Raw genomic sequence first — 14,902 nt, 5'->3', positions numbered from 1 at the left:
AGGAAGCCATTGAGGATTTTATAAACAAACAGAAAAGTGAAAACACAAAAGGAAAAAGTCTACTGATATGAACACTCTACTCCATTTTATTGAAGCTAATGGCTTGAATAGTCAAACAATTGAAAGCCTACCTTCGTCCGAGCTTGATCACCTTTTGTCAATTTCTTTTTTTTTTATGAACGTACGCAGGAAAAATGGTGAATACGAGCCAGAAACATTTTCCAGTTTTCAGCGCAATATACAGCGATACTTCTCTGAGAAGAAATATCCATTCAACATACTCAAGGATAATGAGTTTAAAAATCGAGAAGAGTTCTAGCTGCGAAGCACAAGTCACTAGTTCGCAAGCACGACAGAACTGGAAACGAGTTGCAAGCCGCTCGGGCGATTAACGAAAAAGAAGAAGATGCTCTTTTTGAGGCAGGAGAATTCGGCGACTCCAATCCAGTTGCACTCCAAAGAACTGTGTGGTGGTTTTTATCCCTACACTTGGCTTTCCGAGCCAGAGATGAGAGCGAGGAGGACAATTGACTTAATGCTGCTTCTTTTAAAGTTGAAAATGATTTTCACAGCAACGTTTTCTAGATCCGTACTTTGTGATGCGCTAGTAAATTTTCTGGGATCGAAGAAACCCTTTTGTGAGTTTCAAAAACAAACCGCAGCTGCTAAGATTTTCGTCAAGTTCCGCTACAAATAGTTCTTGAAGTCTTTTCTATAAACATGTAAACGTTCAGTAAATTTGTTTTCATGTTAACCTCGTGGTACCGTAGCTTGTTCTTTCAGGGTTGCTCGCGTCATCAAAAACACGTCACGACGGAAACCCTTTGAATTCAACTGAGAAGTGCGTTTTTTAAAATAAACAAGTTTGCTCCGAGTGGCGAGTGCCATATAAAAAACAACTTACTAACCTTGCTTGCTCGAGCCGTACTGGGGAATATTGGCCCTCAGTCGTTTTTGTACGGACCTCGCTGTGTTCGGTCCGTACTGCCACGACCTCGGGCCAATATTCCCCATTACGGCCCTCGCGCTCGGTTAGTAAGAGGTTATTGTGTTTGCATGATTTTCTATATTGGTAAGAATGGAACGAGTTTTCTAGTAATGAAAAAATATATATATAAGATTCGCTCTGATACAGAAGGAGAGGATTGCATCAGCAAGAAGAACTGGAGTCGCCCTTTTAAAAAGTCACTGCTAAGTGAGGAGACAATTATCCATCCCCAGACCTGGCAGTTTTTTCGCTACTATTATGGGGTTAGGCCGGATTCGTTTGCCTCACTATTATACTTAATTAAAATTATGCCGGCACATCATGTTAAACTCCACCAGAGGAGCTGTATGAAGTTTATTAAATTGTAATAAAAAGTCGATTTTCGGGTACATTTTAATAAAGAAATGTTAAAAAATGAAAAAAAAATGCACTTCTCAGGGAAGACATCCAGTGTTATCAGTGCAAAAAAGATGGCGTGATACTCCCAGGAGCCACTCAACCTTGGTCCATTGCTGTTTTACTGACTAATGCAATGTTTTATCATTACTAAAACCTCGCCATGTAATCGGGCCCTTACTGCCTCAACACCTTTTAGTGTTTTCTTATTATTGCTACCGACAAAATATTCTTCCTACTTGGAGTAATTACGTATCGTTAGCAAGTGTGGGTGATCTCTTTGGGAAATGTGTCTGGTAACAAATAACCAGTGATCAGGCACTGGATGTTTTGGCACTCTAGTTAATACTATTGCATTCTACTCTAAAATACTATAAAAAAATAGCAGTATTCGCTTAGTTTTAAATTGGATTCAGATTAAATTAAAAGACTGTAGGATCCCCGTGCAATGAAACTATCAGGGAGGTAGATAAGTGATTTTAGATAGGTAAAATCTTGTGTTCTCAACCGTGAGGCTTCATCAACAACCACCATTTTTAACTTTGAAACGGAAATCGGTTCCTCAGCCGTATTTAAATTTAAAAGGGAAAACGGGCATCTTTTTTTCATGAAGACTTTGTCAGATTACATAAAAACATTCGTCCGCCAAAATGGATAAAATGTAATTTTTTGCATTTTAAAGTTCTCGTGGACTTACTATGTGTTGTTACATATTCTCAGCCCACAACAACAGCAAAGAATAATGGGAAAAAAGGCTTTACATTTGTCTCGATTGGTATTCGGCTGTAGATTAATTCATGTTAAGCCTCAGTGTACGGCTGTATTTGCAAGCTTCAACGAATTTTCTAGGACGGGATGGGAGCTGGGTTGTGTCATGTGAAACTTTAGGGTGCGTTTGATTGACCCTGTTCCGATATAGGAATGCATGCAACAACGACAAGAAATCCCTCCTAAGGCTAGAGGTTTTAGGAGTTACCAGAGTACGAAATGGCTCTTCATATATCATGTGTCAGCAAATAATTACCGAAATGTCCTCTCAAATTACTTAAAAAGAGAAATTTAACATCTATTCCGCTTATTCCTATTCGGGAATACGGTCAATCGAACGCAACCTTAGTTCCCTTCACGAAAATAAACGAAATGCATTGTATATTTGAGCTATGATTTCTGTCTGTGCAATAGGCTGAGGCACATTTCAGGAGACGATATTCTCCGGTTTCTGTCTTTTTCATCCTAAATAATTAACGTCTATCGACTGATCTCACCTTACCAATTTTTCTAAGAGTGTGGAATAGTGGTGGTTTAGGTGTTTGTCTAATTCTAATTTCTCTGTCATGTCATGTATGTTTATTAGCTCGCGAATGCGCGCATGTGCAATGAACGAGTTATCGTAATGTGGGGGAAATGCCACTCTCTTGATCTGTCGTAAACTTTCACGCATGCGCAATGAACGAGTTATCGTAATGTCGAAAACTTTCAAATGTGGCGGTACTCTCACGGCTCGCTTTAGGTTCTCTCCTCCTTCAGTTACAATAATTCACGTTTTTTGGAGTTCGAAATTAAAAGTAATAGCCCAAAGCTATTTAATTCTCTATTTAATTCTCTGGACTCCGACCTCCGTAACAACCCAAAGAGATTTTGGTCGGTATTTAAAGTGCCCATATCGGAAAATGTTTTATTTTCTTATCTGAATCTAAACATCACCCTAAGAACTTCAGTGAAAAAATTTTTCGATTTGCATAAAACGCGAATTTTTTGTGAATTTTACAAATCTTTAAAATCCTATTTTATTGCGGTCCACCCGCCCCGCTGATGAGAATGCCGACAGGCTCACAATAGGGCCACGTGACATGGTCTGTGACGTACATTCAGGAACTCTCGAGACTATGCACTCACTTGACCTTCAGTAAAGTACATTCGCGGCAGAAAGAAAATCGTCAGATTCACCGGTAGGAAGGAAAAACTTAGCTCCAAATAAGTATATTCCATGGCAGAAAACTTATCTGACACGGAAAGTGAGCAAACCGCTGAAGAAAGCAGCTAGGACGAATTTGAAAGCGTCGAAGTCGAGGCGATAGATGGCGTCCACGAGACAAGTACGTGTGAAGATGATGATACACTCGAACCGTACGCGGACGAGCCGATAGCAGACGAAGAATGGCTAAAAAGATATCGCAAGGAACAAGAGGAGAAGCGACGACTCGAGGAAGATTTAACGAAACGCTTGGAGAATAGAGTGCGTGTTAGTGGATGGTAAAGTTCTCACCTTGCATTTTGCATACGCGCTCTTCATTATCATCTGTCAAAACTATGGCCAAGTACTCACAAACATTCGAACGAATTATTTTCCATGTAGATGTACTTGTGGTAACTGTAGCCGTGATCTGCTAGCAAATATCAGCAAGTGCTACTGCTGCAAGGAACTCGAAGGCAATTGGGAAGCGCTGACTAGCGACATTGTTCTCGCGGAACTACAGGAAGGACACGTGTTGAACTGTGATAATAAAAGCTTGTCTCGTTCTCTGAAATTTCGGCCGTAAATTTAATTGTAGGATGGAATTTGTGAGCTTGTCCAATGAACAGGTTAATTTCCTTTTTGTCACTGTCCCACAGTTTACAAAATCCATTGTATCTTTTAGGCGCATACGTCTTGCGAAATGTTCGAAGTCTAACAAGAGTTGGCGTCTAATGTAATTCGTGTCTGTCACCGGTGTCGGGACAAATTTGAGCCCTTTAGAAATAACGCTAACAGGCTGTCGCTAAGTTGTTTGTTTGAAAAATTCTTCATGAATTTCTCGTGTTTTTCTCTTTGTATCTCAATCCATTTTTTGCCAATTTTTTTCTGCGCTCTTTGCGCTTGTTATTTGTTTTGTGCCCTTTTTTATTTTGAACCCCCGTTGTGGTGGTTAGGTTTTCAGAGATAAAGCTGTTATACTTTTCAACATTTTTATTGTTTGCAGATTTCTGCAACACATGTGTGTACAATATTTGTTTGAGCTCGTTGAATTCTTGCTGCAGTTTATCTACCTTATCTACATCGTGGTTTACAATGTTTTCTGTGTCCGCCGAGTGCGACCGTTCTCGCATCGATCTATTTACATCAGTGGTAGCATTTGTGCTAGTATTTTTTGAGAGCTTGGTCTCAACGAAACTTCGCGGATCTCACGATCTATGAGAATATATACCAAAACAATTACGCTATATTTTATAAAACTTGCGACTGAGTTAACAGTGAGGTCAAACTATAAACCTCAGAAGGTTACAACGCTTAGAATGTCACAAGCGGGTGTGAATATTCAGCATCGAAAGCTTACCATTCGCTTTTCCCTGCTCCTCTTCGAAGGTGTCTCTCGGTCTTCGTCTTCCTTTCGCTTAGCTGTTTTAAAGGATAAACACAAACGCGATGTCATCCTACTTCAGTTCACGTTTTAAGTTTAAACCTGAATTCATCAGCCTTGTGAAATCTTCGTCATTGAAGTGCATCGAGCACAAGGACGAGGTCTTTCCAGGCGCGCGTCCACATCTTCCTCCGCTCCAGCCATTTCTTTCGCCTCCTCAGTCTTTGCGGGCATGTAGTGCCAAAGAAAGGAATCCTGTGCATGCTTATTCCATTTGCTTCGTCTTTGATGTTTCCACATCTCGCTGCAACACATCTTTCCGGCATTTTCGAGAAACGTGCAGAAATACCGCGACTTGTTTTCAGTGAGATCCAGAGAAAGGCTGAAGTCACGTGTTCCTGAATCTACGTCACAGCTCTTGCTAAACCGAGAGGAGACTAATGCGAATCCTGGGCCAAAATGGCGGCAAATTTGAACGTCTTATAAAATTCATAAAAAATTCGCGTTTTATGCAAATCGAAAAATTTTTTCACTGAAGTTCTTAGGGTGATGTTTAGATTCAGATAAGAAAATAAAAAATTTTCCGATATGGGCACTTTAAGCTCAGTAATAAAGAGTCTAATTTTCCCGATACCATGTCAATGGGCGTCGGCGAAGGGGTATCGACACCAACTCGCACGGCCTCAAGCCCTGCTGATATCGCATCTATGTTCAACGAGTACTTTACGTCCGTGTTTAGTACCAAGGAACATTCAGACCCGACACCAACGGAGCCTAAACCATCGGACCACGCCCTGTGTGACGTCAGCCTCACCACGGAGGACGTATCGGAGGCTCTGTTAGCTCTTGACCCCAACAAGGCTACCGATCCAGACGGCATCCCTTGTCGTCTCCTCAAGGAAACAGCGCGGCAAATAGCTCTATCACTAACTCAGCTGTTTAACCTGGCTCTCTGCTGTGGTACGCTCCCGGACGACTGGAAACTGGCGAATATCATCCCTGTCTACAAAAAGGAGAAAAATAATACGTAGATAACTATCGCCTAATTTCTCTCCTCTCAATAGTCTCCAAGGTTCTTGAACGCTGTGTGCTGGGCAAAATACATGACCACATATTCTGCCTTATCAGCTGCATCCAACGTGGCTTCACTTCAGGTAAATCTTGTACCACCCAACTTCTTGAAGTACGTGATCACATCGGCTCGCTACTGGACGCTGGCAAGCAAACAGACATCATATACATGGATATGTCGAAAGCGTTCGACAAGGTCGATCATACTCTGTTGCTGAGCAAGCTCCAGACTAACTTTCTCATCTCTGGAAACCTATTGTCATGGTTCCGGTCTTACTTGCTAGGCCGGAGACAACGGGTTACCCTTATCGGTACCAGTTCCCCGAGATGGATATCACGTCAGGAGTCCCCCAGGGCTCAATTCTGGGCCCAATATTGTTTCTCTTGTACGTGAATTACCTCCCTGATGTTGTGGTGAACTCGAAAGTGGCCTCATTTGCTGACGACACTAAGCTGTACCGGAGGGTTGACTCCACCCAAGACGCTATCCTCCTGCAAAACGATCTAGACAAACTGGAGGCCTGGTCTATCTCCTTAGGCTTGGTTTTGAACCAAAAGAAATGCAAGCAGCAGCACATCACAAGAAAGTTCAATTCTGTTAAGTTCCAGTACAAGATAAATAACAAGCCGCTAGAGGTCACCAATCACGAGAAAGACCGCGGAGTCTACGTTAGTTCCGACTTAACGTGGAAAAAGCACACGCTCGAACATGGCGCTACAGCAAACAAGTTACTGGGGTTCATACGTAGATGTGCGATGGACGTTCTAAGCTCAAGCACCCGCAGAACTCTCTACTTAGCCATCGTACGGCCTGCTCTTGGCTACGCCACGCAACTGTGGTCTCCGCAAACAATAGACGTCACAAGGTGCATAGAACGCGTCCAGCGACGCGCCTCAAAGTTTATTTTAGATCTACCCTTCCTATGTGAGGAATGCTATAGAGACAGGCTCTTGTCAATTGATATCCTACCTATCTGCTATTGGCACGAGTTTTTGGACTTGGTCTTTTTCTTTAAGGCCACCAATGGTATTTTTTGTGTATCACATGACGTGCTCCCTGAACGCATTGTTCCCACAAGGGTTACTAGAGCAAGCGCTAGCAATGCAAAATCTTTCATACCAAAGAAATGCCGCACTTCTACTTATCAGCACTCTTTTTTTTTTGTAAGAACTTCTAGAACCTGGAACGCTCTTCCCCTGCAGTTAAGATGTGAGCATGTAACTCTGAACCAATTTAAATCTCTGCTCTCCTCATACTACAAAGATGCACTTATTTCACACATCGATATTGAGGACCCTAGAACCTGGAAATCTGTCTGTTTAAAATGTAATATGCCACGCAACCTTTTAGAACCTATTTCGTGTTGTTATTAGTTTACTAAATTTTACTATCTTATTCGAGTGTTTAGAACTTTGTAAATCTTGGGCCCACAGTAATTGGCGCTAGCTGTTGTGGTCACCCTGCCTTATCCCAATACTTGTTTATCTTCTGTTTCACGTTGTTATTGTTCTTTTTATAGTTTTAATTTTGAAGGCGAAGTCTAATAAAATTAAAAAAAAAAAACACTTGACCGATGTATATAGTCTTCTTACGTTAATATTTTGGTGAGAAAAGCACCACGTCGAAAGCCGCTCAAGCCCGAGATTGTCGTCCAAGTCAACAGGGATTTCGCGCAAAATGGAAGGAGAAAATACGATGGAGAAACGTCTGAGGGTGTTCCTTGCTCATTCGCGTATTCTTCTTTTATTAGCAGTCCGAAGTCATTTAACCGTTAAAGTCTTAGCGCCACGGGTGCCAGATAGTTGGGCGTAGCGGCGTAGTGGTTTGATGCGTGGACTCACAAGCGGAAAGTACCGCCTTTGATTCCCGAAGTAACGGACATAATTTTATTTCTTTTCACCCTTTTTTTTTTCTTTTGGCCTTCAAAAGCCAAACGCCAGCCATTCCAAAGGCCCCAACCAATTTTCAAAATAAAAACTTTATTAAAAATTATAAAGCTATTCAAGGAGCTCAGTTTTGCTGAGGAGAACGGCTAAGCGGCGGAAAATGCGAAATAAATGCCCGTGATGCCCCTAATTAGACCTTTATAGCTTTCTCGTTAAATACGATTTATATTTCGAGTCCTGAGCCAACCAAACACAATGCGAACAATGTTTTATACCTTTAAGGTTACACTTTTTTCCCGCATGGCGTCCATGTATCCTTAGCTGTAGACTAAGAGTGTAGTTTGATGCTAGAGTACTGCCTTACGGTTACCAATATTCACTTCTGCATCATGAGTTGGCTTAGTACAGGAGCCTTTGATTATGCTATGGCGCAGTAATCAACACATAAAGTGTTTATAATTTTTTATGAGCCCGTGGGATTCTCAGCTCCTTGTATTTTCCCGTTCTGACAGTAAAACACACAACATAAATTTCAGCTGCCTTCAACAACATATGGAGCCTTATACCGTTGATCGAAATGACATTAAATGAACAGCAAGTGAAGAGAGTTTAATTGGCGCAAGGTCTAAGTACCATAACATTTAAGCAGTTTACGTGTTCTGTTCTGTGCTACATTAAAACAGGGGCCGAGGTGAGAGAATTTCGCGGCAGCAGAGTCGGAGTTCTATGTCGGTAAATCTGAGTTCTGAGTTTGATGACCCTCGTGGTTTAATTAATAAAATAAACAAAAAGACTATTTCGTAGGTCATGTATCAGCATGTTGTCTTCATCAAAGGACTTGCCACCTATGGTTAATATTGTGGGTCCTGTCCACCTGTACTGTTCTACTGTTGTGGGTTCTGTCTGTGTACCTGGCTCGTATACTCCGCCATCTTTTTTACGGACGTCCATGAAAAATCTGCACGGCAGAACGTTGAGCTCGTTAGGAGGAATCTTTTCCAAGGTTCTTGTCTCTCCAACTGAGGAACAGTATCAGGACCGAAGTCCGTATCGTAAAAGCTGGACCGGTTACGAGCGCGCGATAAGCCAATCAGATTCGTGGATTTGGGATTCCGGCCCGCTGAGATGCTTTAGAAAACAAATAAAATATAGTACCTTGCCCCACGGACTCTTTGATGTTCACAGCTCAGTGTCTGTAATGAAATGACTGGCGGCTTTGCCAGGTCAAGGTTCCGTTTATAGTGCGGGTTCGTGTTTAAATAACGATTGTCAATTGAAAAGGTCTCGGATATTCTACTTTTCTCGGATAGCTGATTCCAAAAGGTTATATTTGAATTTCAAGTCAAGTTTGGTTGTCGGCTTGGCTGAGGGAATATTCCCTGAGGGAATATCGCATCTTAGATTAGTGAGGATTGGTACCAGAGTGTTCCTGGAAAAGCTTGCCCATATAGGGAGGAGCTATTTTTAAATTGATCATCTATAGGCAATAGCAAGCATACATAATGGCTTCTTCAGTTGTTCTAGAGTAACCATTTTAAGATCTTCAAGTTTAGTTACTGTGTCTCCCGGTTTCTTACTACCCATTTCTTCCCTCTTCTCACCCTCGCCCCACCCCCTGCAACGCCTCTCGTTTTGTTTGTTGTTTGTTTTGTTGTGTTCGTTTTTTGTTTTCTTTTCCATTTTTTTTACTCCGACCGACCAACCGACCCAATTTTCAAAACCGCATAGACAGTAAACGGCGGCCCAATCGTATCGGACGTAGCAAGAATCCAAACCAATCTGACCACTTTATCCAGTGCGCCAAAATTTGCTCCACGAATCGAACACAGGAAATAAATCCATTATGGCAGATCTTCAAACCTGCTTACGTGACCACGAATGGTAATGTTTTGTGACTTATACATCCTAAGAGTCCAGCTAGCTGATTCAGTCAGAGATCACGATGAACAAATTATGGAGAAATAACCATTAGAAGTGAAAATACTGTTGTTTGCTGACAATTCTTACCTTACTATATCTCGCTCCATCAATGCTACAACCAAAATTCCAGATAAATTTTGGCCCTTTCCATTACTGTGTCAGTTGCTAGACGTTTAAAAGGAATTAGATTTGAGTCCATTTTTTACAGACAAGGTAGATATCCCATTTTGCGCCATAAGGCTTTAACATTCGGTGGTTATTAGCCATCTCCTTTTCTCCGTTTACCATCGTTCAGCCAGTCGACCCAGGTGTAGGTGAATTTCAGAAAAAAATGGCAATAAGTCATTATCTTATCGTCACGTTTCCCAGAAGCTGAGTTCACCCAAGTTAGCATTTAATTTGAATTTGGAATTGAAAACGTATTTTACCGGCCGTAAATACTAAAAGTATCACCACTCGCTACTTATTTTCGGATTTAGCAACCTTTTACTATCAATTCTTACGTGGGATCGTTAAGTTTTCCTTCGAAAGATAACTAAAAAATGTAATGTATACACGCCGAATTGTCTTTAAAAGCCATAAAAAATGCGAAAACGTAAGTATGAATTTTTAATGAAAAGGAACTCATAATTTGGTTTTCTCTGATAAGTTCAAAGAGATCAGCATTTAGCGGAGGAGTTCCTTCAACATATGACAATGGTTTACCTTTTCAGAGTGTTGTCACCTTCGGTTTTACTGACAACTGACAAATTTTCGTTCGTTTTCATTAAATCGTTTGGCTGCTGATCACAACATCCATCCATCTACTCCTGCTTTCAGACTACCATTACTGTTTTCTATTATTATTATTATTATTATTATTATTATTATTATCATCATCATCATCATCATCATCATCATCATCATCATCATCATCATCATCATCATCATCATCATCATCATCATCATCATCATCATCATCATTAGTATTATTATTATTATTCTCACCGACCAACCGACATCAAATTTTAAAACCGGGTCGACGGCGATAAAAAGAGGGCGATGCCCTGGCTAAATATTACGGGTACATGTTTTCGAACTTGTCAGAAAACCGTATTTGTTACTTCAGTTACTCGAGCAAAAGAAAGAAAAAATAGTGGATTCTGACGGAATCTAGGAAAAAGGCGACTCCGAGGATAGAAATCATCGCAGAACCAAGTTTTGGCTTATGCAAGTTTTAATGAAGAAGATAAAATACTTCAACTGTATTCCAGAGTCATCAGCAGTATTTATACCTAAGATAATTAGCATATGGTACACAATAAATAAAGTTATTAAAACAAGTCTAATTCTACGAAGGCCTTGAGGCCTTCATTAATTGTAGGCTTCAAGTTCTTTATATAGAAGGCTTCTAGAAAACCAGGGTGTGACCGATTGTCATTACTATAAGCTAAATTCGATTTTGGGACGACATTACGGCTTTGTAATGACAGCTAATTGGGAAAAATATATTCTGTATTGGTTGGAGCCGCGAAGCGGGGGAGCCCAATACGGTATATATTTTCTCCCAACGCCGTCATTATAAAGCCGTAATGTCCTCTCAAAATCGAATTTAGTTTTTTTTTTTAATCGCGATACAAACATTTTGTTGGAGAGAATAAACGGATAAAGTACAAATCGTGCGCGGATTGAAAGAGAAATTCTTACTTCAGTCAAACTGTAGCCATGGTAATATTCGAAAACGAAATTTTTTTTTCGGGGCGGATTGTTTGAATTTTTGGCTTTAATTTTTACGTCGAAACAAAGAAAATGCAAAAATTCATAGTCCTTAAAGTACCTACCATTGATGAAATAGACGAGCTAGTAGGTTTGAACATTTTACCAGCAAATTTTATTGAAAATTTGTTACTGATGGGAGATAAACAACAACATGAAAACAGTGATGAATGAACCTCACAACCAGAAAAGGAAGAATAAAAACGCAACCATACAAGTGTCCAAAACCGAAAATAGAACATTATTATCCTAGCTTAGATGCCGTGGAGATTTAAAAATTTGAAATAAGCCAAGCGGCAAAGAATACACTCTGTTGTTGTTGTTGTTTTTTTTTTATAAGAACGTCTAATTTTGGAGCTGAGGCTGAACGTTCTTATATTTTTTTGCAATTTGAGGCTGAAAACGTTCTTATATGAGATGTTTTTAAATTACATAGTCCCTTGATTACATGGTATACACTACATGTATTTCAGTAAATCAATGCGGACTTGACCAGGAAACCTATCAAAGTGTATTGCCTGCTGAGATATGGTATCAAGAACTGCTGATTATGACAAACCGAGATGTTAATTTTATACAAAACATGCCCTAAAGTATTAAGGTTAATTTACATTTGTTACCTTGATTTTATATACAGATTAGCAAAATAAAAACGTTCTTAATCGACCCTCAGCCTGAGGAATGTTCTTAATACGTTCTTAAAGTTTTGGTTAATCTCAGCCTCGACGTTGTTATATAAAAAAGGTTATTTTAAAAAAAAAACAGAGTGTACTGTAAAAGTAACCCAGTCTGCCGTTCGACGCTTGCGCTAGCTACGACAAGAAGATCAAATTGACAGACGTGAACTATGAAAGACAACGCAACAGAGCTCTTGCAGCACTTTTTTCTGGAGATAAGAGAAACCAGAAAATGAATTTTCGGCGAAGAATATGAGCCAGCAACGTTGACAGCCTACCGAAAAGGCTTGAGAAGGTATTTTCTGGAGAGGCGCGGAGGTGAAAATTTCGACATATATTGGTGATGGTACTAATTTAAACAAAAAAAAATCTTTGAGCAAAGCGAAATCATCTCAAAGCGTCTGAAAAGGGGAGTAGTCCAAATAAATCAGATCCTTTTGCTTTGAAAATGCCATAATTTATTGGAAATTAAGCTCATTGTTATTTACTGTGGCCTTTTTCACACTCAAGAAAAGTATTTTAAGTAAATATCTCTTCATCGAATTTTATATAATCCCTCTTTTACGCTTACTTTCAAGAAAAAAGTTGTATCCGCTGTATTTGTAGCCTCCCACGCAGACGTTCTTAGGGGTTCGTCACGCGTTCCTGCCCCACGAACGTCTGCTGAAACGAACGGCCACTTCCGTTCGTCGGCAAATTACCTTTGTCTGAACAGACCAATCAGCATTGACTCATTATGACAAGTAAAGCCAATCACATACTGTGAAACAACGGAAATCATCACCCGTGGAGATATTTTCGCTTCCGGACGTGCATATACGATTGAAATTTTTCCTTCCACAACATCCTGCATTTTCTTCAGTGATTTCACTGAGAGGAGCGGCATGAATTCCAAGATTCGCCAGTTTGCCTACCTGGTCTTTCATAAGATTTACAAGCGGCGAAACCACAACAACAATCAGTGACCAACAGCTTCAAGAATTGAATTGTAAACAAATGATAGAGCTTGATAAATAAGTGACTTTCAATAACCAGTTGGAAGGTTTACGAACACATCAGTTTTCTTCTGCGCAAATTGCACCATGTCTTCTCTTTGATACGCATTCAACTCCCTTATACCAAACGTTTGGCACACATGACCAAAAACCCCGGGCCAAAAACCACATTTAGTCCGCCATCCTGTCTCGGGTAATATTTTTAATATCAAACACGAGTTTACCCAAAGTTGGAAAACGGCTCCTGATTGGTCCGCAGTCGACGAACGGAAGTGGCTGTTCGTTTCAGCAGACGTTCGTGGGGCAGGAACGCATGACGAACCCCTAAGAACGTCTGCGTGGGTGGCTACTGTATTTGGTACGAGACGACATTATCGCAAATTATAACCCACCCATTAATTTTCGCACGATTTTATCGGCTACTTTGAGTCACGTGATGTAAATTCACAGGACGGTTATCACGCAATAACCCCACCTGCGTCGATATTTGCCCTCCTATTATTTCCATTGAAAAGAAACAAAGCCAGCGGAAGAAAACCAGCTCGAAAGTTTCACCTTTTCATCCCTATTATTTTACATGGAAGAAAAACAAACTCGTTTTGTAGATTTCCAGTCATGTTTACAGCAAAAAAGCTGGTCGCAAATGCTGTTCCGGAAAGTAAAAAAATGTCAACGAAACATGCTGTCAACGTCTTTGAAGGTGAAGAAAGTTACGAGTAGACTTTCAGAATAAGTCCTACGCAGACTGACAGTTTGTCAAATTTTGGTCCTTGTTTCCGTCAATCGCGCGCATCCGCCATCAGATAGCACTGGCTTTTTTACGAGCGGTTTTCGCGCGATGTAAAAATTAATAGAAGGGTTATAAAGTAAATAAACCCCTTTCTGGCTTGCTGGTATGTCGGCTGATAATGTCCTTGGCTAAGAGATTGTCCTCAAACTTCCATATTTGCCCTCGAAGCTTCGCTTCTCGGCCAAATATTCATTTTTCGGACAATCTCTCAGCCGCGGACATTATCAGCCGACATACCAGCCGCCTGAAGGGGTTTATTTACTAAATAAGGTCGCCTCAGCGAGATAAGAAGATCCCCAGGATCGCAATATAAAGATCTTTTATTTCACAGTTATTGTGAACTGCCTGGTAAATATGGTCATTAAAACTGACATCAATAGAACAATAGGACATTTTCATTATGGCTTCATTTTACTACAACTACCAGAATCCTTCTGGTTTTTCTTTTCTAATGCTAATTAGAGCTATTGTTCTTTGCTGGGATTCTTTCACTGGGATTACAAAATTTACATTTGAAAAGGAAAACGAAATAAATTCTGGTAGCTGTAGTAAAATGACGCCATCATAAATATGGCCTATTGGTGGAATCAGGCAAGCCAAAAAAACTAATTCCTTAAATCTATCACAATTAAAAAAGTGTCTGAGCATAGGTTGTTCAAATCTGGTGGCATGTTCGCGAAGCCGAAAAGCTAAGAAACGATCTGTTATGCCAATAATCATGTTGCACACACACAGGACATGTTAATCTGTAAATAACGTTAGCAAATGAGAAAGCTTGGAAGTAGAATAAAGTGTTACAAACTTAACATTTTCGCTAAATAACCTATTCAATTCCTTGAAGATTTGTTAATCAGGGTTTCACCTCCGAACCAAGTTATAGTAATTTTATCCAGATTGTTTTAGCTTGATTGTTTTCTCCAACTCGACTTTCACGTGGGCGTTCCCCGTTCGTGTCAAGGCGAATGGGCTTGCGAACTCTCTTAAGGCTGGTTTCCATATGATCGCGGATCGCAGATCGCAGATCGCAGATCGCAATAAGGTCTGCGATCGTCTGCGATCATATGGAAACCAGCCTATAGATAGAA

The 14,902-nt window shown here is 40.4% G+C and overlaps 1 protein-coding gene across 1 annotated transcript in view; it reads left to right on the top strand.

Moving 5' to 3' along the window:
* Positions 1-14,902, top strand: part of LOC146460537 (uncharacterized) — a 222,867-nt gene that overhangs the window by 173,788 nt on the left and 34,177 nt on the right. The window lies entirely within an intron of this gene.

The sequence above is a fragment of the Pavona decussata genome, unplaced genomic scaffold (assembly GCF_977016875.1).
Source record: "Pavona decussata unplaced genomic scaffold, jaPavDecu1.1 SCAFFOLD_211, whole genome shotgun sequence".
Lineage (NCBI taxonomy): Eukaryota > Metazoa > Cnidaria > Anthozoa > Scleractinia > Agariciidae > Pavona > Pavona decussata.
Note: the sequence above shows the minus strand (reverse complement) of the source record. Positions and strands in the feature narration are given on the sequence as shown.